Source organism: Bombina bombina, chromosome 7 (assembly GCF_027579735.1).
Source record: "Bombina bombina isolate aBomBom1 chromosome 7, aBomBom1.pri, whole genome shotgun sequence".
Classification (NCBI taxonomy): Eukaryota; Metazoa; Chordata; class Amphibia; order Anura; family Bombinatoridae; genus Bombina; species Bombina bombina.
The window spans coordinates 68,029,639-68,054,853 of record NC_069505.1 but is presented as its reverse complement, the minus strand read 5'-3'; positions in this window follow the sequence as shown (position 1 = coordinate 68,054,853).

The following is a 25,215-nucleotide window of genomic DNA, read 5'->3' as shown; positions in this document are numbered from 1 at the left end:
CCCCCCGCTTGGGCTTGGATCAAGACTTCGGACCCTCTTCTGGACCGATCGGTGAACCCGGTGAGGTGAAGACAAGGTAGGAAGATCTTCAGGGGCTTAGTGTTAGGTTTATTTAAGGGGAGTTTGGGTTAGATTAGGGGTATGTGGGTGGTGGGTTGTAATGTTGGGGGGGGGTATTGTATGTTTTTTTTTTACAGGCAAAAGAGCTGAATTCTTTGGGGCATGTCCCGCAAAGGGCCCTTTTCAGGGCTGGTAAGGTAAAAGAGCTTTGAACTTTTGTAATTTTGGGGGTCTTTGTTATTTTATTAGGGGGCTTAGAGTAGGTGTAATTAGTTTAAAATTGTTGTAATATTTTTCTAATGTTTGTAAATATTTTTTTATTTTTTGTAACTTAGTTCTTTTTTATTTTTTGTACTTTAGTTAGTTTATTTCATTGTATTTATTTGTAGATATTGTATTTAATTAATTTATTGATAGTGTAGTGTTAGGTTTAATTGTAGATAATTGTAGGTATTTTATTTAATTAATTTATTGATAGTGTAGTGTTAGGTTTAATTGCAACTTAGGTTAGGATTTATTTTACAGGTAATTTTGAAATTATTTTAACAATTTTAGCTATTAAATAGTTCTTAACTATTTAATAGCTATTGTACCTGGTTAAAATAATTACAAAGTTGCCTGTAAAATAAATATAAATCCTAAAATAGCTATAATATAATTATAATTTATATTGTAGCTATATTAGGGTTTATTTTACAGGTAAGTATTTAGCTTTAAATAGGAATAATTTATTTAATAAGAGTTAATTTATTTCGTTAGATTTAAATTATATTTAATTTAGGGGGGTGTTAGCGTTAGGGTTAGACTTAGCTTTAGGGGTTAATAATGCATTTATTACAGTAGCGGCGAGATTCGGTCGGCAGATTAGGGGTTAATAATTTAAGTTAGGTGTCGGCGATGTTAGGGAGGGCAGATTAGGGGTAATACTATTTATTATAGGGTTATTGAGGCGGGAGTGAGGCGGATTAGGTGTTAATAACTTTATTATAGTAGCAGTTCGGTCCGCTCGGCAGATTAGGGGTTAATAAGTGTAGGCAGGTGGAGGCGACGTTGAGGGGGGCAGATTAGGGGTTAATAAATATAATATAGGGGTCGGCGGTATTAGGGGCAGCAGATTAGGGGTACATAAGGATAACGTAGGTGGCGGCGCTTTGCGGTCGGCAGATTAGGGGTTAATTATTGTAGGTAGCTGGCGGCGACGTTGTGGGGGCAGGTTAGGGGTTAATAAATATAATATAGGGGTCGGCGGTGTTAGGGGCAGCAGATTAGGGGTACATAAGTATAACGTAGGTGGCGGTCGGCAGATTAGGGGTTAAAAAAATGTAATCGAGTGGCGGCGATGTGGGGGGACCTCAGTTTAGGGGTACATAGGTAGTTTATGGGTGTTAGTGTACTTTAGAGCACAGTAGTTAAGAGCTTTATAAACCAGCGTTAGCCCAGAAAGCTCTTAACTACTGGGTTTTTTCTGCGGCTGGAGTTTTGTCGTTAGATTTCTAACGCTCACTTCAGCCACGACTCTAAATACCGGCGTTAGAAAGATCCCATTGAAAAGATAGGATACGCAAATGACGTAAGGGGATCTGCGGTATGGAAAAGTCGCGGCTGGAAAGTGAGCGTTAGACCCTTTCCTGACTGACTCCAAATACCAGAGGGCGGTAAAAACCAGCGTTAGGAGCCTCTAACGCTGGTTTTCACGGCTACCGCCCAACTCTAAATCTATGCCTTAGAGAATAAAAAATTGTTGTAAAAAGAGGTACTAGAAGGATTACTGTGCCTGTTAGTGTGCCCACTCAAAAACAATTTTTTCTTATATTGCAAATGAATATCATAAAAATAAATGGTTTGAAAGATGAATAGATGCTCTTAATGCATTAAATAACACAATTTTGCAAAAGGTATTCACCAAATGAATTGGAGGTTGGATATTGGATAAAAAACACACAAAACAATTGCAATGATACAGATGACTTCTGTGATATAAAAGTCCTGAGAAAAAAACAAAATAAAACACTGTATAATCCTTAAATATATTGTAGCAAGTCTATATGTTGTTCTGTGGTAATCACAGAAGTATGTATCCAAAGGGAATGTGTGTATTGGCTACTTACAGGACACACCCTCAATCCTATGAGGTAAGTGTAGGGCGCAAGAGGGAGATGACACTGCTGGATGTAATGAATTCTTCCTCTATGTCATCTGTTTGGGGTACACCCAACTTGATGGAGGATAAGGATTCCCGAATGGAGGATGCAGTCCCCAAAAGAAGGCAAAGACTTTTTCTTGGACCCTTTAGGCGGATGGTTGCCCCAAAGTTTTGCTCGGTATCATATAAGGAAGAGAAAAATGCAAAACATAGTGTAATACTGTTATATTGCCTTTATATGACCAAACTGCATATGGTTGATTTTGATGAATGAATGTATAATATATGTTGCTGCACCTGTTCTCTTTTTGTTTCAGTTCTGTGTTTTGGAACTGCATAAATAAATAGGTGTTTTTTTATATATTAAAAGAGTGCTGTTTTCACTGTCTTTAAAAGGTATCTCTCTAGAATATGAGGTCATATTTCTTCTCTGGTAGTTTAAGATTGAATAGTTTGAATATGGGTATGCACCAATAAGAGTTTATCATGCCTCAATTAAGATAACACTTATTGACAATATAATATTTAAGTAAATATAAAAATGCAATGATATAATAATAATTTTAACAGTAACTGCTGGTTTACTCCAAGATAGGCTTTCATTTTACATATGTTATGTTACATTTATAAACAAACATAGAAATATTATCAATAGACAGACAGACAGAAATAGATGATAGATAGATTTAAAGGTGTATGTTATTTATTTTGCCTGCTCACTGCTAACTTCGCTCTATGGAGCCAAGTGTCCCTTTCCAGTGAGCTCCATTACTTTCAATAGGAGACAACTCGCCACTCGCAAGGACTGCCCCTTTTATACGATAATTTCACTGGGTCAGCCCCTGGCATGAAAAAAAAAACGTCTGAACTTGAGGGCCCAGAGAGAGAGTGAGATATAGATAAATAGATTATATATATATATATATATATATATATATATATATATATATATATATATATATATATATATATATATATATATTATCATCAATAGTTGTTTGATAATTTGGTCTGAAGAGATTACCAGTAAAGGGTGAATGATAACAGAACCATACTGTAGTGTTAATGTGTTAAAGGTATAGGGAATGGTCAGACATTAAAGCTATTTTTTTAGATGACAAAGATAAAATACTGTATATGAAGTTGGTTAGAGGAAGAGACCTTTCTGGTGTTGTTACTAACACTTTCTCCCTCAACAGATCTGGAAAGGTGGTCAAGAAGACTAAAGATCTAAAGCACTATCCGACTGCGTAGTTTAAACAGCCTTGCTAGTAAGATTATTCAATAAACTATTAGTGTGATAGTTTATATTTTAGTGTGTTGGGGACTGATACTAAAGATAGGATATGTAAATCCTAAAACAGCCATGCACTCCCAATACTTCAGCCAGGGACAGACTGGGACCAAAAATAGGCCCAGGCATTTAAAGACCCTATTTATTATTTAACCATACCTTAAAGCTGACAAGTATAAAGGTACTAGTTTGTATTTTCTAAATTGGTTGTCATTAAATAGTAAAAAAAAGTTTAATGTAATTTAAAAAAACAGTTCACATTTAAATAAAGAATAAGAGATTAATGCTCATTAGCCTGTGTAATCACAATTACTAAAAATAGCAGAAACCTGAGCACTTGTCATCAGAGAGGAAAAAAACACACAAAGACAACCACAGACAGTCGGCACCCACATGCGCAGACAAAGCACCTCAGACATCCACAATCACATAAAAAAAGGCACCCACAGGCATCAAAAGAAATCACCAAGAGAAGGCTGGCCCTGCATCATGCACAAATAATAATGTTGATGACTGGGTGGGGCTAAGCCATCAAGGCCAATCCTAAAACTCTACTCGGACCCACCGGGGAAATGCTCTTTATGCCCTATGGCCAGTCCGGGCCTGACTTCAGCAGATTTAAAGAAAACAACAAGAAAAAGTGATTTTATTCTTCTTAGGCTTTGTAGCTCTGCTCTGAACTCCCACACCGCAGCCAGTAAGCTGCAAAACTCTCACTGTCAGACTCAAGACTCTAGCCAAAGCAATATAGTTGCCTCAAGCTCTCAATGGAGGGGACATACTGACCCAATCTCTAAGAATCTCATTGGAGAAGACATACTGAGCTCTCTTATACACAAGACATGTATTTCAGGAATTTATTGTAAAGGACAACACTGGCCTATTCTCCCCTTGGGAGTTCCAGTCAGCAGAGGAAGCGTGATTGAGATATCCAGTTTATATTGCTGCTGAACTGAAGCTCTCATTAGTACAGTAGCCTTTCCTGGGTCAGTGGTTTATTTCTGAGGTAGGATGGGTGTCTGTTTGTCCCTGACATGATTTATGGGAAAGCATTTATCATTCTGCTGTGACACTGATGCAGGCTGAAGACAAATTGAGTTGATGAGCCTTTATCTTTCCCTGCCCATGCCTGCTTGTCAACAAAGTGAAATAAAAAATTGCATGTGGACTGAGAAAGTGTGTTCAGGAAACCAAGACACTCAATAATGAGAGAGCTTTTATTGCACATCTCGCAGGTAAATAGATTAGTGGACAGTCACTTCTCATTGCCCAAGGCCAGCAAGAATGTGCTGGACAGAGACAAATGGTTATTTATAAGTGAAAGGTGAGTTTCATTTTTTACAAAGATAGGTGGTATAAACCTGACTGAAAGCTTTTTACTCCCAGGCTTATAAGACACACACACCTGCACACACAACACACACTTGCACACACAGCACACACAACACACACACACACACCTGCACACTACATGCACATAACACACACACATCTGCACACTAAATACACACACATGCACACACACCTGCACACACAACACAAACACATGCGCACACAACACACAGATGCGCACAGCACACATACACATGTGCACTGCACATACATCTGCACACTACACACAAATATGCCCACTTCACACACACTTCTGCACACACAACACAAACACACCTGCACAAACAACATAAACACACCTGCACACACAACACACATACACATGTGCACACACAACATACATACACATGTGCACACAACACACACACACACACATGCGCACAGCACACACACCTGTGCACAACACACACACATGTGCACAGCACACACACATGCGCACAACACACACACATTTGCACACTACACACACTAAACACACACCTGCACACACTAAACACACACACCTGCACACTACAGACACACACACCTGCACACAACACCACGCACATACATTTACATACATTTACATACATACAAACACAGGCATGCACACACACTCTGTATTAAATAGAAATATATTTTAAAAGCTTTATGCAATTGAGTTTTTAATATACAGATCCGTTTATTTATGTGACAATTACTCTATTGGTATTGTGCTGTGATATTAATATAATTTAATGCTGCTACTTAATAGATGCATTAGGCAGCTATTCAATACTAACTCTCTAAGTCTTACCCGGTTTATTGTATCTTATTGTAATCAGCTGCACTCTGAACTAAGCCAGGTAATTAATATACTGAGGCTTGACCTCTGTGTACTGAGTTATTCAGTCTAACAGTTATAGACCTGGATATTGGGATTCAAAATGCATTACATCTGTCACCATTTCCAGATGAAATCTATCAATCAATCTATTATATATGTATCTATCAATTTATCTAGTATATATTTATCTATCAATCTATCTGGTATATATTTATCAATCTATCTAGTATATATTTATCTATCAATCTATCTGGTATATATTTATCAATCTATCTAGTATATATTTATCTATCAATCTATCTAGTTTATATTTATCTATCAATTATCTATCAATCTATCTAGTATATATTTATCTATCAATCTATCTAGCATATATTTATCAATCTAATGAGTATATATTTGTCTATTATCTATCAATCTATCTAGTGTATATTCATCTATCTAGTGTATATATATATATATATATATATATATATATATATATATATATATATATATATATATATATAGATATATATATATATATATATATATATATATATATATATCTAGTGTATATTCATCTATCTAGTGTGTATATATATATATATATATATATCAATCTATCTAGTATATATTTATCTATGAATCTAGTATATATTTATCAATCTATCGAGTTTATATTTATTCTAACTTTTGCTTTTTGCACAAGTCAACCAATCACTGTAGAGCACATAAGTGTGTCAAGGTTTTGCATTTTTCAGAATGCCCCCCAGCTTTTGAGGGCATAAGAAAGACTACAATTTTCAGAGATAAATTACAAAAAGAAGAATAAAAGGGCACTGCAAAGTTTTTTTGCATTTCTTTTTTTAACTATACATAACTAATCATTTGGAAAGGTATTAAACGCTCCCGTGCTAACTCTGCTAGAAGTAATCTTTTTGTCTATGTCGGGTAGCACTTGTGTTACAAGTTGAATGGAATGTTTTTGCACGAGCGCTAACCCAATGCGCGCAAAAAGCAAAAGTTAGAATATTGCAAGTGCATTAACGTATTCCCCCGAAAACATCAATGGAGCAAAATAAGTGGAGGGAAAACCTAACACACTACTCGTAGGCAAACCCGGCATGAAAATATGAATATTTTACATCCCATTGTTCTTCACAAAGAAGAATATGTTTGATTTATTCATATTATATTTTAGCTTTTAAATAAACCCCTTTTAACTGGAACTATCATTTTATTGTATACTTTCCCCCATCACCCAAGCCACTGAGCTGTTGTTCGTTCCTGGTAGAGCGCTTCTCTCTATGTATGCAAATTATTATGACCCTGGGGAAGTCTCCCTATGGGTGATGGGGGAAACCAGACGTGGACTCCTTGCCCAGTGTGCTTAGAGGAATGTGGCTGCACCTCACTGACGAGGCCCATAGGAGGCCGAAACGATCGTCTGGGGTTGTCATGTTCCTTGTTCAGAGGAGAATTGCCTGGTATTTCGGGGCTGGACTGACCTTACTTGGCGGGATCAGACTGATATACTTTAGGAAAGTTTTCTTCTGTGAAAAGCACACTGGTCTAAAAGAGGCTGCTTCCGGGTGGTAAATCGCCATAGAACAAGCCACTGAGCTGTTGTTCGTTCCTGGTAGAGCGCTTCTCTCTATGTATGCAAATTATTATGACCCTGGGGAAGTCTCCCTATGGGTGATGGGGGAAACCAGACGTGGACTCCTTGCCCAGTGTGCTTAGAGGAATGTGGCTGCACCTCACTGACGAGGCCCATAGGAGGCCGAAACGATCGTCTGGGGTTGTCATGTTCCTTGTTCAGAGGAGAATTGCCTGGTATTTCGGGGCTGGACTGACCTTACTTGGCGGGATCAGACTGATATACTTCAGGAAAGTTTTCTTCTGTGAAAAGCACACTGGTCTAAAAGAGGCTGCTTCCGGGTGGTAAATCGCCATAGAACAAGCCACTGAGCTGTTGTTCGTTCCTGGTAGAGCGCTTCTCTCTATGTATGCAAATTATTATGACCCTGGGGAAGTCTCCCTATGGGTGATGGGGGAAACCAGACGTGGACTCCTTGCCCAGTGTGCTTAGAGGAATGTGGCTGCACCTCACTGACGAGGCCCATAGGAGGCCGAAACGATCGTCTGGGGTTGTCATGTTCCTTGTTCAGAGGAGAATTGCCTGGTATTTTGGGGCTGGACTGACCTTACTTGGCGGGATCAGACTGATATACTTCAGGAAAGTTTTCTTCTGTGAAAAGCACACTGGTCTAAAAGAGGCTACTTCCGGGTGGTAAATCGCCATAGAACAAGCCACTGAGCTGTTGTTCGTTCCTGGTAGAGCGCTTCTCTCTATGTATGCAAATTATTATGACCCTGGGGAAGTCTCCCTATGGGTGATGGGGGAAACCAGACGTGGACTCCTTGCCCAGTGTGCTTAGAGGAATGTGGCTGCACCTCACTGACGAGGCCCATAGGAGGCCGAAACGATCATCTGGGGTTGTCATGTTCCTTGTTCAGAGGAGAATTGCCTGGTATTTCGGGGCTGGACTGACCTTACTTGGCGGGATCAGACTGATATACTTCAGGAAAGTTTTCTTCTGTGAAAAGCACACTGGTCTAAAAGAGGCTGCTTCCGGGTGGTAAATCGCCATAGAACAAGCCACTGAGCTGTTGTTCGTTCCTGGTAGAGCGCTTCTCTCTATGTATGCAAATTATTATGACCCTGGGGAAGTCTCCCTATGGGTGATGGGGGAAACCAGACGTGGACTCCTTGCCCAGTGTGCTTAGAGGAATGTGGCTGCACCTCACTGACGAGGCCCATAGGAGGCCGAAACGATCGTCTGGGGTAGTCATGTTCCTTGTTCAGGGGAGAATTTCCTGGTATTTCGGGGCTGGACTGACCTTACTTGGCGGGATCAGACTGATATACTTCAGGAAAGTTTTCTTCTGTGAAAAGCACACTGGTCTAAAAGAGGCTGCTTCCGGGTGGTAAATCGCCATAGAACAAGCCACTGAGCTGTTGTTCATTCCTGGTAGAGCGCTTCTCTCTATGTATGCAAATTATTATGACCCTGGGGAAGTCTCCCTATGGGTGATGCGGGAAACCAGATGTGGACTCCTTGCCCAGTGTGCTTAGAGGAATGTGGCTGCACCTCACTGACGAGGCCCATAGGAGGCCGAAACGATTGTCTGGGGTTGTCATGTTCCTTGTTCAGAGGAGAATTGCCTGGTATTTCGGGGCTGGACTGACCTTACTTGGCAGGATCAGACTGATATACTTCAGGAAAGTTTTCTTCTGTGAAAAGCACACTGGTCTAAAAGAGGCTGCTTCCGGGTGGTAAATCGCCATAGAACAAGCCACTGAGCTGTTGTTCGTTCCTGGTAGAGCGCTTCTCTCTATGTATGCAAATTATTATGACCCTGGGGAAGTCTCCCTATGGGTGATGGGGGAAACCAGACGTGGACTCCTTGCCCAGTGTGCTTAGAGGAAAGTGGCTGCACCTCACTGACAAGGCCCATAGGAGGCCGAAACGATCGTCTGGGGTTGTCATGTTCCTTGTTCAGAGGAGAATTGCCTGGTATTTCGGGGCTGGACTGACCTTACTTGGCGGGATCAGACTGATATACTTCAGGAAAGTTTTCTTCTGTGAAAAGCACACTGGTCTAAAAGAGGCTGCTTCCGGGTGGTAAATCGCCATAGAACAAGCCACTGAGCTGTTGTTCATTCCTGGTAGAGCGCTTCTCTCTATGTATGCAAATTATTATGACCCTGGGGAAGTTTCCCTATGGGTGATGGGGGAAACCAGACGTGGACTCCTTGCCCAGTGTGCTTAGAGGAATGTGGCTGCACCTCACTGACGAGGCCCATAGGAGGCCGAAACGATCGTCTGGGGTTGTCATGTTCCTTGTTCAGAGGAGAATTGCCTGGTATTTCGGGGCTGGACTGACCTTACTTGGCGGGATCAGACTGATATACTTCAGGAAAGTTTTCTTCTGTGAAAAGCACACTGGTCTAAAAGAGGCTGCTTCCGGGTGGTAAATCGCCATAGAACAAGCCACTGAGCTGTTGTTCGTTCCTGGTAGAGCGCTTCTCTCTATGTATGCAAATATATATATATATATATATATATATATATACATATATATATATATATATATATATATATATATATAAATATATACGGTATATATATATATATATCCAAGTTAGAGAACCACACTCACTGTACTTTCAACAAACAATGATTTTTTTGTGAAGTTACGTTTCAGGGAGACTTGGTCCGAGGAAGGGGACAGTTAAATCCCCGAAACGTCACTTTTCACAATAAATCATTGTTTGCTGAAAGTCCAGTGAGTGTGGTTCTCTAACTTAGATATTGATATTCTCTGTTCCTGACACCCTGGCGCATTATATTTTTGGTGAGAGTGCAAATCCCCTATGAACTTTTATATATATATATATATATATATATATATATATATATATGTGTGTGTGTGTACATATGTTTTTATGTGTTTAGTTGTGTATATATGTATGAAATTACATATATACACATATAAATACATCTGTACACACATATATATATATATATATATATATATATAGTCACGGATTCTGGGCTGCAAGGGTTGAACCCCTAATACCTCACCCCCTCTTGTGAGGTGGTTTCGGGGTGATTGCTGGAGGAGAGCTCCATTGGGAACCGGGGGTTCTGGATCCCCCTACAACCCCTATTTTCCCTGGCCTTCCCAGTGTATGTTTGCCTACACATAACTCCGGTCCCCAGCTATGGATCATGTCACTTTTTGGACTGTAGCTTCTGGAGACCAAGGGCTTTCCCCCGGGAGCACTGTGAACTCATCAACCATATACCACTGTACACTATAGGAAAGTGGGCTCTAGGGATGGTGCCAGCCTGTCTGGAGGGGCGGGAATGGTGGAAAAATTATGGGACTGCCAGAGCTCTTATCAAGATATGTTTTGTGTATAAAAGATGTGTGTTTTCCCCAATAAAGTTGTTCTTCTTTGTTCACCTAAATGCTGTTATGTCTAGTTATTTGGATGGGCTCCTGCTATAATCATTTCTCTGCTACATAGCGGCTGGTTCCAGGGGTTGGAGGACCCGTTGACGGAGCTACCCAGTCAGAGTAGCCGGAGATCCATCACATTAGTGGCAGCGGTGGCATGTTTCCATCTTCCTGGAACTTCCAAACCACCACCTGAAGACACCTTCGGATGGAGCGGAACGCGACACTCTGGAAGGTTGAGCTAATAACCTTGTTGGAGGCCAGAGGGAAAACTACTGGAAACAAAACCAAAGAAGCCATCATAACCGAGCTGATGGAGGATGACCGGTCAGAAGAGATGGCTGGAGGGTCCCCTAGTGACCAAGGCAGTGAACGACCCAGCACTGTGTCTACTGCGGGGACTTCCATGTCCGAAGTCCAACGGGAAATCGAGTGGCGATACCCGACAATCCGAGGAGGTCTTCAGCAAGATAGTATCCAAGGTAACCCAGCTCAAGCTGGCCAAACTTCAACAGTCCATGGGGGAGTCACGCGGTCTCTCCCCAGCCAGTTCCCCGTTCCCCTGAAGTTGCCGTATGGGGCTTTCTTAGTCTTCAAGGAGGAAGAGGAGGACATTGATAGTTTTTTTTACAAGTTTTTGAAACCCAGTGTGAGCTGCAAGAGGTTGCCAAGACCAGCTTGGTTAACACTTTGCTTTGCAAGTTGTCTGGCCGAGCCTTGGATGCTTTCCTCACCGTCCCTCCTGGGAACCAAAGGAACTATGATAAGGTTAAAGAGCGCATCCTGGCTCAATATGGCCTCCCGGTTCAACGGCTGCAAAGTCACCACCCTGGCTGAGGCATTACAACTGATCTTGCTGGAACATTTCTACAACTCTGTTCCTGTGGAGGTCAAAGAGTGGGTCCGTGATCAGCGACCCACCACAGCCGACCCAGCAGCTACCCTGGTGGACCAATACACAGATGCCCAGAGACAGGCTGCCCCAGAGCCCAGGGCAAACCCCTGACCCGTCCCAGTCGGTGGCCGCTTCACAGGAACCCCCAGTCCAACCCAGACCCACTCACCCTCGACTCCTCCAGCCAGAACCAATATATCCAGAAAGTGGTTCTATTGTGGACAGACCAGCCACATTCAGTTCCACTGCCCAGCACGAGCAGCCAGAAACCCCCCTACAACACAGCCAAAAAGTGCCTCACCAGCCCAGTGTGCAAGGACTCCCTACCAAGCCGCTGCTCACTGTGCATATGCAAAGGACCCTATATAATGGGCCAATAAGGAGGTCGGGGTGATACATGCCGTACATACGGCCACCATGGATAACCATCACCATCATCGACAGGATGTCTGGATCAATGGCCAGGCTGCCCAGGGATTGAGAGAAACTGGTGATACAATAACCCTAATCCAGCCTCACCTGGCCATTATCTCCAGCCAAACCGGTAGGACCCTGTCTGTTCGGGTGGCGGGAGGTGCCATCCTGCAGGTCCCTAAAGCTCACATCCACCTGCATTGCGGCACCGGCTCCCAGGATGTAGAGGTGGGCATTATGCCCAAACTGCCTGCTGAGGTCCTGCTAGGAAACGACCTTGGCCATTTGGTATCCACCTTTGTGGGGGATACACCCCCGGAGATTTACCCAGTGACAACGCGCCAGCAGACCAGACGCCCAGATGCTACAGCTTCCCGGAGACCTAGGTAAGACCAAGACAGCTCACTCAGACTTCCCATCCCCAATGGCCCATCCCAACTCCCCCTACTTCACATCCACCAGTCCCCTCTCCTACCTTTCCCCCAGACCGAACCCTCTGGGTGTCCCCTTTGACTTAGCCCAGGAGACACTGAGCGACCTGATTCTGACCCCTTACCTAGATTGAGTAGGTGCCAACCCCCAGAGCTTTGGAGCCAAACATTTTCAGTGGGAGGGAGGACTCCTGTATCAGATCTCTGAGAGGAGAAAAGGGTCAGTGCCCAAACATCAGCTAGTTGTACCGAAATGGTTTGGTCTGATCTGCTGCAGATAGGTCATGACATACCACTAGCTGGGCATCTGGGGGAAAAAGGACCCACCACCAACTAACCCAGACCTTTTTCTGGCCCGGAATCACAATCGTCATTAAGGAATACTGTAACACGTGTGAGGTATGCCAGAAAGTAGGGAAGGCTGGGGACCACTCTAAAGCCCCCTTCAGCCCCTCCCCATTATAGAAAAACCTTTTAGCAGGGTTGCCGTGGATATAGTGGGTCCCTTACCTTGACCCAGTCCCACAGGAAAGAAATACATCCTTATGGAGGTGGACTATGCTACACGATACCCGTAGGCAATCCATCTGGCCAATTTCTAGGTGGAGACAGTGGCAGATGCTATGCTCTGGATATTCACCAGAGTGAGCTTCCCTCTGGAAGTAATCTCCAATCAGGGAACCCATTTCACTGTGGAGATTACCTGACAGCTATGGAAGCTATGCGGGATCAAGCCCCTGCACAACGCTCTATACCACCCCCAGACCAATGGTCTATGTGAGAGGTTTAACAGGACCTTGAAGCAGTTGCTCAGAACGTTCTCGGCCACTCACAAGGACTGGGAAAATTTCCTACTGCACCTCCTCTTTGCATATAGAGAGGTGCCCCAGAAATCCACAGGGTTCTCCCCTTTGAACTAGTATATGGCCGGAAGATACGGGTGCCCCTAGACCTAGTTAGGAGCCATTGGTTGGGGGTCACCGAAGAGGAGGGACCCTCCATTGTGGAGTACGTCCTCCAACTCCGAGACTGTCTGAAGGATCTTGCCGCCCAGGTGCAGGAGAACTTGCAAGATGCTCAGAGTCGACAGAAACTGTGGTATGACAGAAGTGCTTGTACCCAAAATTTAGCAGTAGGGCAGAAGTTTCTAGCCCTGAAGTCTGTCAAAACAGATAAACTACAAGCTTTTTGGCATGGATGCTACTGGGTAGTGGAACAGCTAAATGACACCACATACCTGGTCGCCAAATCATCAGATGCCCTGGTCCGCAGGACCTTTCATGTAAACATGCTAAAAGGCATACTTAGAAAAGTCACAAGATGTGGTCGCTATCTGTGCACCGGCTGTGGAATACTCTGAGAGCCTCCCCATGCTGGAGCTTCCCATACCCAATGAAGCCCCCCAGGGAGTAGATGACATAATCTTAGACAAAAGATTAGGACAGGAACAGAGAGGGCAGGTCCCGCAGCTAGTAGAACACCACTGCGAGATGTTCTCTAATATCCCTGGGTACACCACAGTGGCCGTACACCAAGTGGAAACCCCGGAATAACCCCCCTTGCGACAAGCCCCTTATCGGGTCCCAGGGGCAGTGCGAGACAGCATGCACCGGGAGCTCCAACAGTCCCTGGGCCTCCCCGGTGGTGCTGGTGCCCAAGAAAGATGGGACTACTCGGTTCTGCATTGACTACCGCAAGCTCAATGACAGAACCACCACTGATGCCTACCCCATGCCCCGGGTCAATGACCCTTTGGCCTCTACCAGTTTAAGGTCATGCCGTTTGGGATGAAGAACACCCCAGCCACCTTCTAAGGCATGGTAGACCATCTACTAGATGGCCTCCAGGACTATGCCTATGCCTACTTAGATTATATTGCCACCGGGTGTTCCGGATCCACTTACAACCCTTATTTTCCCTGGCCTTTCCGGTGTACGTTTGCCTACGCATAACTCCAGTCCCCAGCCATGGATCACGTCGCTTTTTGGACTGTAGCTTCTGGGGACCAAGGGTTTTCCAACAAAACCCCGGGATCATCCCGAAATCATCAACCACATACCACTGGACACTATGGGACAGTGGGCTCTAGGGATGGCGCCAGCCTGTCTGGAGGGGCTGGAATGGCAGGAAAATTATGGGACGGCTAGGGCTCTTATCAAGATGAGTTTTGTGTATAAAATGTGTGTGTTTTCCCCAATAAAGTTGTTCTTCTTTGTTGCTGGTATGTGTAGCTATTTGAGTGGGCTCCTGCTATAATCACTTTTCTGCTACATAGTGGCTGGTTCCAGGGGTTGGAAGGATCCATTGGCGGAGCTACCCAGTCAGGGTAGCCGGAGATCCGTCACACATATATGTATATATATATATATATATATATATATATATATATATATATATACACACACACATATACATATTTAGGCATGTGTATGTATGTATATCTATGTTAAAGCCCTTTTCCTGCATTTTTTTTCTTATAATGAAGACCATATCTTTTTTGTGCAATATGTTTTTAATACTTTTTATTAGATGGTGTTATTATGAGTGTAACTGTACTTTATAATGTAATTTTTTTATGTGTTTTGTGACACTTTTTTGTTTCGCGAAACAGTTAACCAGACCTCTGAGGACGTGCTATCCCGAATCGTGTTAATTATAATTGCGCTCAAGCAATTGCATTTACTTTCAACTTGTAATACGATCGATAAACCTGACATGCACAAACACCTGCGATAAATCCCTTTTTCCGCTTAACTGTTAGCCTGTCACTTGTATTCTGGCCCTTTATGGGGAATGTCATTTTGAGATTAAAGGGACAGTATAGTGAAAATATTCCGGTAAAGCATGTCATTTTAAACAACTTTCCATTTTACTTTTATTATACAATGTGCTTTGTTCTTTTGTTATCCCTTGTTGAAAAGCAGCATTGCACTACTTGGAGCTGGCTGCTGATTACTGGCTATATATATGTACTCAGCTAGCTCTCAGTAATGCATTGCTGTTTCTTCAATAAACAATACCAAAAGAAAAAAGCAAAGTTGATAAAATAAATCAATTGAAAAGTTGTTAAAAATTGTATTCTCTATCTAAATCATGAACTAAAACAAATCAGGGTTTCATGTCCCTTTAATATCCCTGCAATGGAATTCACAGCAATGCACATTTTGGTAGCAAAATTAACGTTTTAAAAGCATTTATTTTGCATGGAAGTCGGTTGTAACGCAGTTATTCATTACTGATGCATATAAAAAATACATTTTAAATCCCTTTAATTTGTAGAGTAAAAGATGCTGGGATCAGTCCCATATTTACCTGGGATATTTGCACGTACCTACATATTTCCTAGCTGTTTGATCATCTACATAAAACATGTGGGATTTATTAAGCACCGTTGATTGAAGGCATCAATAATGTATTATTGAACTGACTGATGGAAGGAAAGCTGTTGATCAGAATTCAGATATAAATATCAGCTCTGAAGCTTGTGGGAAGGATGCCTTGGAACTGTGAAACACCACATAAAACCACACGATTTGCATAATTTATTGCCAAAGCCTCCATATTGATTCATCTTAAATGAACTCCTCAGCTCATGAAAACAAAACCATAGCTTTGGGTAATATGTTTTCTTTTTTTCCTGTGATTGAGATAATCAGTTTGAAGGTGAATCATGTGTTAGAACTTCCATGGGAAAAGAGTCTGTTGCCTATAAAGATACAAAAATCAACAAAGAAATATATAAAATACAACTGTTAAATACAGTAAAACTAATTTCCTCTGATAGTATTACATTCTAAACGAAACGTTGTCTGTCTTCATTTAAAATAATATTAAAGGGACAGTTTACCTTAAAGGGCCACTGTAAGTAAATATTTTCTATGCCTGTTACTAACTAACTACCCCAAATACGCTTTTTATCAATAGCATTTCATTAACATATCTCTACCGTATATCAGAAATCTTGTCTGCAAATTTAAATGTTTTCCAAACCCACTCCGTGGGTATCCTTTGCTCTGTACCAATCGGTTTACAATACCTAGGTTTCAAAATGGTGCTTTAAACACAAAGTTATTGGTTTAAGTATTTTGAACATGCAGTGCTGAAAATAGTGGGCAGGATAACGTGACATCATCGGCGAATAAAAGATATAACTTTTAGAACGTTATGAAACTTTGTTTTGGAGAAAATATAGGTCAGTAGGTTTTAATTAATGTTTATTAACTTTAATATGTTAGTTGTTTAGCTTAAAAATTATAACAGAAAGTAATTCTTTAATTTTTTCTGGCATTTCATTTTTTCCCACTGATTCATTTTTCCTGCTGGAGTGTAATCAATTGTTTACAAATAGTACCTTTACCTTTACAACAGCATTTGAAATAGCTGATTTTGCCTATTATATCCCTACCTATACTGAAAGTTTTTATACGTAAGTATGGGTTAAAGGAAACCTGTGCAAACACAGCCAGCAAAATAAATTACATTTGCAGTGGGGTGTGAGAGATATAAAGTAATACAATTATGCTATTGCTCTATAAGTAAGTATTGTATAGAGACAGAGATATGAAAGGAAAATATTTGAGTGTTAAGACAAAGATGTCTGATGTGTCTGGTAGCTTAGCTTATTTTGGCAATATTACAATAAAAATGACATTGTTCTGCATGTGAAGAACAAGGCAATGTGAAATATTCATAAATCCTATCTAGTTAGTGCACAAGCGATAGGTGTTTTTTTCTTCTGCGCTCTCCATTGACTTCTATGAGGAGAATAAGTTAAAGGGATGGTAAATTCTCCCCTTTTTAAAATTAGATCAAGAATGTTAGTGCTATTTTAGATTGAGTTTCATTCATCAGTTGTAACGGAGATGCACTATAACTTACTTTTTAATGTAGATATGAAATTCAAATACCCTGCGCTCTGCCGCCCAACTTAAAAAATGTGTTTTTCTGTGAGATAATGGTTTTTACTGTTCTCCAATCAGTGCTCTCCCCATATTGCACTTTTGTAGTAGCTAGAGCGCTGATTTAACAACAATTCAAACCGTTAGCTCACAGAAAAACTGAATTTTGAAGTTGGTGTGGCGGAGCAAAGGGTATTTTAATTTTATATCTGTATTAAAAAGTAAGTTATAGCATAATTTCATTAAACGTGATTAATTTAACTACATATAAAATATCACTAACATTACTGATCTGTTTTTAAATAGGGGAGAGTTACCATCACCTTAACATGGTTGTGATATCGCCAAGTCCTTTGGTTAGTGCACATCCGGTTTCGCTCATACACAAACTTAAAGGGACATAATACTCATATGCTAAATCACTTGAAACTGATGCAGTATAACTGTAAAAAGCTGACAGGAAAATATCACCTGAGCATCTCTATGTAAAAAAGGAAGATATTTTACCTCACAATTTCCTCAGTTCAGCAGAGTAAGTTTTGTGTAAAAAGTTATACTTAGCTACTCCCAGCTGCATGTAAAAAAATAATAATAATGAAGAAATGAACAGCAGCCAATCAGCATCAGCAGTGCTGAGGTCATGAACTCTTTTACTGTGATCTCATGAGATTTGACTTAACTCTCATGAGATTTCATAGTAAGCTGAATAGGGAAATAATATGAGAGTGCACGAGGCTCATCCTTTCAGCTGTCCCAGGACAGATATACTAATATGCTGCTTAGAAATCCTTTACAATGGGAGGTGGCTACTGAGGAACTTTTGAGGTAAAATATCTTTCTTTTTTACATAGAGATATTCAGGAGATATTTTCTAGTCAGCTTTTTACAGCTATACTGCATCACTTTCAAGTGTTTAAACATTTGGGTATTATGGCCCTTTAATTTCAACTTATAATTCATGTGCTACATGACGCACAAAACTCTTACTTCTGGCAAAGTTTATGCTCGAGTGAAAGCACTAAATATGTCACTTATAATCTGGCTCTTGGGCGGCAATAATGTGGGGGCTGTCCCTGTTTGTGACAATTAAAATTATGAGGCAGATCTGTGGTGGCTTAGAGTGTGGTTGCCTGGTGTGTGAATTGGTTGGTCCAAAGTTATCCCCAGCTTAAGGTGGTGGCAAATGTTGTGCCATAAAGCAGTTTTCCAAGTTAAGAAAAAGATTAATAGTGACATGAGAAAATTAGTGAGTGAACTCGAGGGTTTTATTGTAAAACATGGGAATATATTGGCAGTGAATAAGGGGTTCTATCGCCCCAATGGTGTCCATCTTTCTGATTAAGGAATTGATTTGTTCATAATATAATTAGGCATGCTCTACTCCTAAATCTATGATTGTGTGTTGCGGCAAGAGTCTGGCCTTATTAATGGGTCTTTCCTCTTGTGGCAGGTGGTCAGGGCCCTAGCTGTTGGCTGAGAGGGTCAATGACGGCCATTGCAGGAAGGGTGATGTCCTCAGGCTTAACTGGGTTGCGGCGGGCTGAGAACTCCCTAAGTTCTATCATTGTGCGTGTAGCTGAGCTCCGCTAGTTGTCAGTCGCTTGGGCCCATTATCTCTTGTGCAGAGGTTCTTACTTAGTCCCCGATTGCCGTCACCTATTTGGCTATTTATATTTATTTGTAAAAAAGTTACTGCCAGTTTCCTGTTGTTCCACAATAAATCAGCCGACGGGTCTTATATCCACTCGTGTGTGTTTATTTATAGTTAAAAAGTTAAGTTATAGTCAGTTAAGTATGGTTAAGTATTTGTTATTAGATCAGTAATTCAGGATGACTGGGTATTTAATCCCTAAGATAGTGTAGGGCAAAATTTAGTCTGAAGTGTACTTTTAGCTTTTAGGAACTAAGTGCTGAGCTTGGGTGTGTGGCCACTGGCCTCATTGTTGCAGGGTGGAGGAAGGAGTTGTACTCGCTCGTTATAGGTCCTAAATAGGAAACCCACTTCCTCAATTTGCTCCAGTGAATGCTTCCCCCTCTCTTCCCCTGTTTTTTTTTACAGGTTGACGGCAGCCATTTTTAAATATCCTCCTTAAGAGGTCCAATAGGGTGTCTGAGGCTTGGGGAGGGTTAGTTGACCAAACTCTATATTTCCAAGGACAGTCATTTTGGCTCCCCAGGTTTCAACATGCTGTGAAAATCGCTGACACTTGTCCTACTGGTTTGGAGATTTGGTTGGCTTGCACCCTAACTCTGTTGCGTGGTCAGGGCGCTAGCTGGTGGCTGAGAGGTCGAGTGACGGCCATTAGAGAAAGAGTGACATCCTCTGGCTCATGCCTGGGGATACCCTAACTGGGTTTTGGTGGGCTAAGAACTCCATCAGTTCCATCATTGTGCGTGTAGCTCAGCTCCGCTTGGCGTCAGCAGCTTGAGCCCTTAACTCTCTTGTGTAGGGGTTCCTACTTAGGCCACAAGTGCCGCCACCGGTTTGGTTATTTATATTTAATTTGCAAAAGTTACTACCAGTAAGAGATGGGCAAATGTTTCTAAAAAAATCGAAATTTAAACAAATTTTGATACATTCGTTCGAATCGAATTTCGAATGTTTATATAACATTCTATTTTTGAATTTTCGTTTTTGAATTTTTCAATAACATTCGAAAATATTCGTTCAAGTAATATAATGTTTAGCTATGTATTTTATATCACATTCAATTTCGAAATAGTATTTCTAGTTTAATACTTTGTTTTATAAATGTAATATTTGAATTTGAATGTGACATTCAAATTTGAATGTGACATTCAAATTCGAAAGTGACATTCAAAAACTGTAAATAACATTCGATAATTGAATTTTTAAGAATATTCGTTCTTATCAACATTCGATTATGTAAATCGAATTTATACAATAACATTCGTTCTAACATTCAAATTCTATTATAAACACATTTGCCCATCCCTACTGCCCGTTTCCTGTTTCACAATAAATACAACCCTTGGTTCTTAAATTCACTCTTGTGTGTTTATAGTTAAAGTTAAGTTATAGTCAGTTAGTGGTTAAGTATTTGTTATTAGATCAGTAACTCAGGATGATAGGACATTTAATCCCTTAGCTTGAGCTTGGGTGTTTTGTCTTACTGTTGCAGTGTGGAGGGAGTTGTTCTACCCCTTTATAGGTCCTAAACAGGAAATCCACTTTCTCTTTGCTCCTCTGGAATCTTGGAACGTTCCCCCTCCCAGTCTTCCCCTGTTTTGATTTACAGGTATATATATATGTATATTTTATTTATTTTGTTATTATTATTAGTTTTTTAAGTAGATAAAACAATTATTTAACATGTTTTTCTTCCGGCTCTAAGTAGTAGTCTGATCCATGTGCATTTTTCTTTTTACTTTCAAATAACTTTTGAATTATTAAGAGTTAAAAACCTGACGCATATCTTTTCTTGAATGTTTCTCCTGATCAGGTAAGATTATGCAAATACAAAATAGTAATAAAAAAAAAAATGAAAATGTGTCTTATCACAGACGGTTTTAACCTTTCAGCTGATGTATTCAGGTCAGAGCTTCTGCCGAAGATTCCTGCAAATACCAACTGATATCTTTATAATATATGTTAAGCTGAATTTGCTCACTTGGAAAATAAGTTCTGAACAAGTGATTCCCTCCAGGATCTTTAGAGAAGGTTGTATAGCACAGGGGGGACAGTATCTGGGGATGGTGTCTGCTAAATTCTTTCTTGTAAAACTAGCTACACCTAGAGGTCTTTGAACAGAAAATAATAGCTACTTAGTAAGATGAGAGCTGTCTCCTGATCAGACGCACAATATGCAACTTAAAGGGACACATTACTCAAATATTTTTATCATGGACATGAAAGAGCTGCTGTTAAACAGGTTAAACAAATTGTATACATGAACATGTTAAAGGGACATGAAACTCATTTTTTCTTTTAATATTCAGATAGCAAGCTGAATGTATTTCTATTACCAAATGTGCTTCATTCTCTTAGTTTCCTTTGTTGAAGGAGCAGCAGGTGGGAGCTAGCTGAACACAAGTTGAGCCAATGGCAAGATGCATATATGGGCAGCCACCAATCACAAGCTAGCTCCTACCTGGTGAGCCTACCTAGGTATTCTTTTAAAGAAAGGATACGAAGAGAAGGAAGCAAATTAGAAAATAGAAGTAAATTGGAAAATTGCATTCTGTATCGGAATTAAGAATGTTTACTATTTTCTTCACTGTCCTTTTAACCCTTTCAGTGCTAATGACGGCTCTGAGCCGTCACAGAGTTTCTCACTCTGGTACTAATGACGGCTCAGAGCTGTCATGAACACTCTCCCACCTTGAGGGAGATCTGGGGGCTCCTTACTGCTCCTATCCCAGCGATCGTGCCTGTAGAGTGACAGGCATCGCCGGGGCTTCACGTGATGCGCGGTGACGTCACCGCCCAACTTTATTCATACTTAATGTTAAATATAGGAGGAGGGGGCATGCTGCTTATTAGCCTGTATCTCAGGCATCTAAGCAGCTACAGACCCCCAAAACCCACTATTGGAAAGGTAATCGCCTAACCTTTCTAACAGTGTAAGTATTGGGAGTCTGTAAAAAAGAAAAAAAAGAAAAGAAAATATTAGCACCCAGATGGGAAATGGATTAGCAGCCAAAGGGTTAAGTAAAAGCTATTTAAACTAACAGGTGCCTGATTACGTACATCTGAGTCCAGGGACTTCTGTATGTGTATATGTGTGTACATATGTATGAATGTTTGTGTGTACATATGTATGTGTATATGTGTGTACATATGTATGAATGTGTGTGTGTACATATGTATAAGTATACGTGTGTACATATGTATGAATGTGTGTGTGTACATATGTATGTGTATATGTGTGTACATATGTATGAATGTGTGTGTGTACATATGTATAAGTATATGTGTGTACATATGTATGAATGTGTGTGTGTGTACATATGTATGAATGTGTGTGTGTACATATGTATAAGTATATGTGTGTACATATGTATGAATGTGTGTGTGTACATATGTATGTGTATATGTGTGTACATATGTATGAATGTGTGTGTACATATGTGTGTGTAAATGTGTGTACATATGTATGAATGTGTGTGTACATATGTATGTGTATATGTGTGTACATATGTGTGTGTATATGTGTGCACATATGTATTAATGTGTGTGTACATATGTATGTGTATATGTGTGTACATATGTATGTGTATATGTGTGTACATATGTATGAATGTGTGTGTACGTATGTATAAGTATATGTGTGTACATATGTATGTGTATATGTGTGTACATATGTATGAATGCGTGTGTACATATGTGTGTGTATATGTGTGTACATACAGGTATGTATGAATGTGTGTGTGCACATATGTATGTGTATATTTGTGCATATATGTATGAATGTGTATGTGTACATATGTATGTGTATATGTGTGTACATATGTATGAATGTGTGTGTACATATGTGTTGTGTGTGTGTATATGTGTGTGTATATATGTGTGAATGTGTGTGTACATTTGTATGAATGTGTGTGTGTGTACATATGTATGAATGTGTGTGTATATATGTGTGTGTGTATATGTGTGTACATATGTATGAATGTGTGTGTGCACATATGTATGTGTATATTTGTGCATATATGTATGAATGTGTATGTGTACATATGTATGTGTATATGTGTGTACATATGTATGAATGTGTGTGTACATATGTGTTGTGTGTGTGTATATGTGTGTGTATATATGTGTGAATGTGTGTGTACATTTGTATGAATGTGTGTGTGTGTACATATGTATGAATGTGTGTGTACATATGTATGAATGTGTGTCTGTGTACATATGTGTGAATGTGTATGTGTACATATGTATGAATGTATGTGTGTACATTTGTATGAATATGTGTGTGTGTACATATGTATGAATGTGTGTGTACATATGTGTGAATGTGTGTGTGTATGTGTGTGTGTACATGTGTGTGTGTACATATGTGTGAATGTGTGTGTGTGCATATGTATGAATGTGTGTGTACATATGTATGAATGTGTGTGTGTATATATGTGTGTATATATGTGGGTACATATGTATGAATGTGCGTATATATGTGTGTGTACATATGCATGAATGTGTGTGTGTACATATGTATGAATGCGTGTGTATATGTATGAATGTGTGTGTGTGTACATATGTATGTGTATATTTGTGTACATATGTATGAATGTGTATGTGTATATGTGTGTACATATGTATGAATGTGTGTGTGTACATATGTACAGTGTTCCCTCTAAGGCCAGTTTTGTGAGCGGCCCAGCAGTGAAACAGTTAATTAGGTAACCACACCCTGCAATTAGCAAACACTGCACAATGCAGATGGCAAGGTATGGTTCTCTTGTTAACTGTTTCACTGCTGGGCTGCACACAAAACTGGCCTTAGAGGGAACACTGGACTGTATACATATGTATGAATGTGTGTGTGTACATATGTATGTGCATATGTGTGTACATATGTATGAATGTGTGTGTGTACATATGTGTGTGTATATGTGTGTACATACAGGTATGTATGAATGTGTGTGTGCACATATGTATGTGTATATGTGTGTACATATGTATGAATGTGTGTGTACATATGTGTGTGTATATGTGTGTACATACAGGTATGTATACATGTGTGTGTGCACATATGTATGTGTATATGTGTGTACATATGTATGAATGTGTGTGTACATATCTGTGTGTATATGTGTGTACATACAGGTATGTATGAATGTGTGTGTGCACATATGTATGTGTATACATATGTATGAATGTGTGTGTACATATGTGTGTACATATGTATGAATGTGTGTGTACATGTGTGTGTATATGTGTGTACATATATATGAATGTGTGTGTACATATGTGTGAACATGTGTGTACATATGTATGAATGTGTGTGTACATGTGTGAATGTGTGTGTGTATATGTGTGTGTATATTTGTGTGTGTACATATGTATGAATGCGTGTGTATATGTATGTGTACATATGTATGTGTATATGTGTGTACATATGTATAAATGTGTATGTGTATATGTGTGTACATATGTATGAATGTGTGTGTGTACATATCACTGTGTACATATGTATGAATGTGTGTGTGAACATATGTATGTGCATATGTGTGTACATATGTATGAATGTGTGTGTGTACATATGTGTGTGTATATGTGTGTACATACAGGTATGTATGAATGTGTGTGTGCACATATGTATGTGTATATGTGTGTACATATGTATGAATGTGTGTGTACATATGTGTGTGTATATGTGTGTACATACAGGTATGTATGCATGTGTGTGCACATATGTATGTGTATATGTGTGTACATATTTATGAATGTGTGTGTACATATCTGTGTGTATATGTGTGTACATACATGTATGTATGAATGTGTGTGTGCACACATGTATGTGTATACATATGTATGAATGTGTGTGTACATATGTGTGTGTATATGTGTGTACATATGTATGAATGTGTGTGTACATGTGTGTGTATATGTGTGTACATATATATGAATGTGTGTGTACATATGTGTGAACATGTGTGTACATGTGTGTGTACATATGTATAAATGTGTGTGTACATGTGTGAATGTGTGTGTGTATATGTGTGTGTATATTTGTGTGTGTACATATGTGTGAATGTGTGTGTACATATGTATGAATGTGTGTGTGTACATATGTGTGAATGTGTATGTGTGTTCATATGTATGAATGTGTGTGTGTACATATGTATGAATGTGTGTGTGTACATATGTGTGAATGTGTGTGTGTACATATGTGTGTGTACATATATGTGA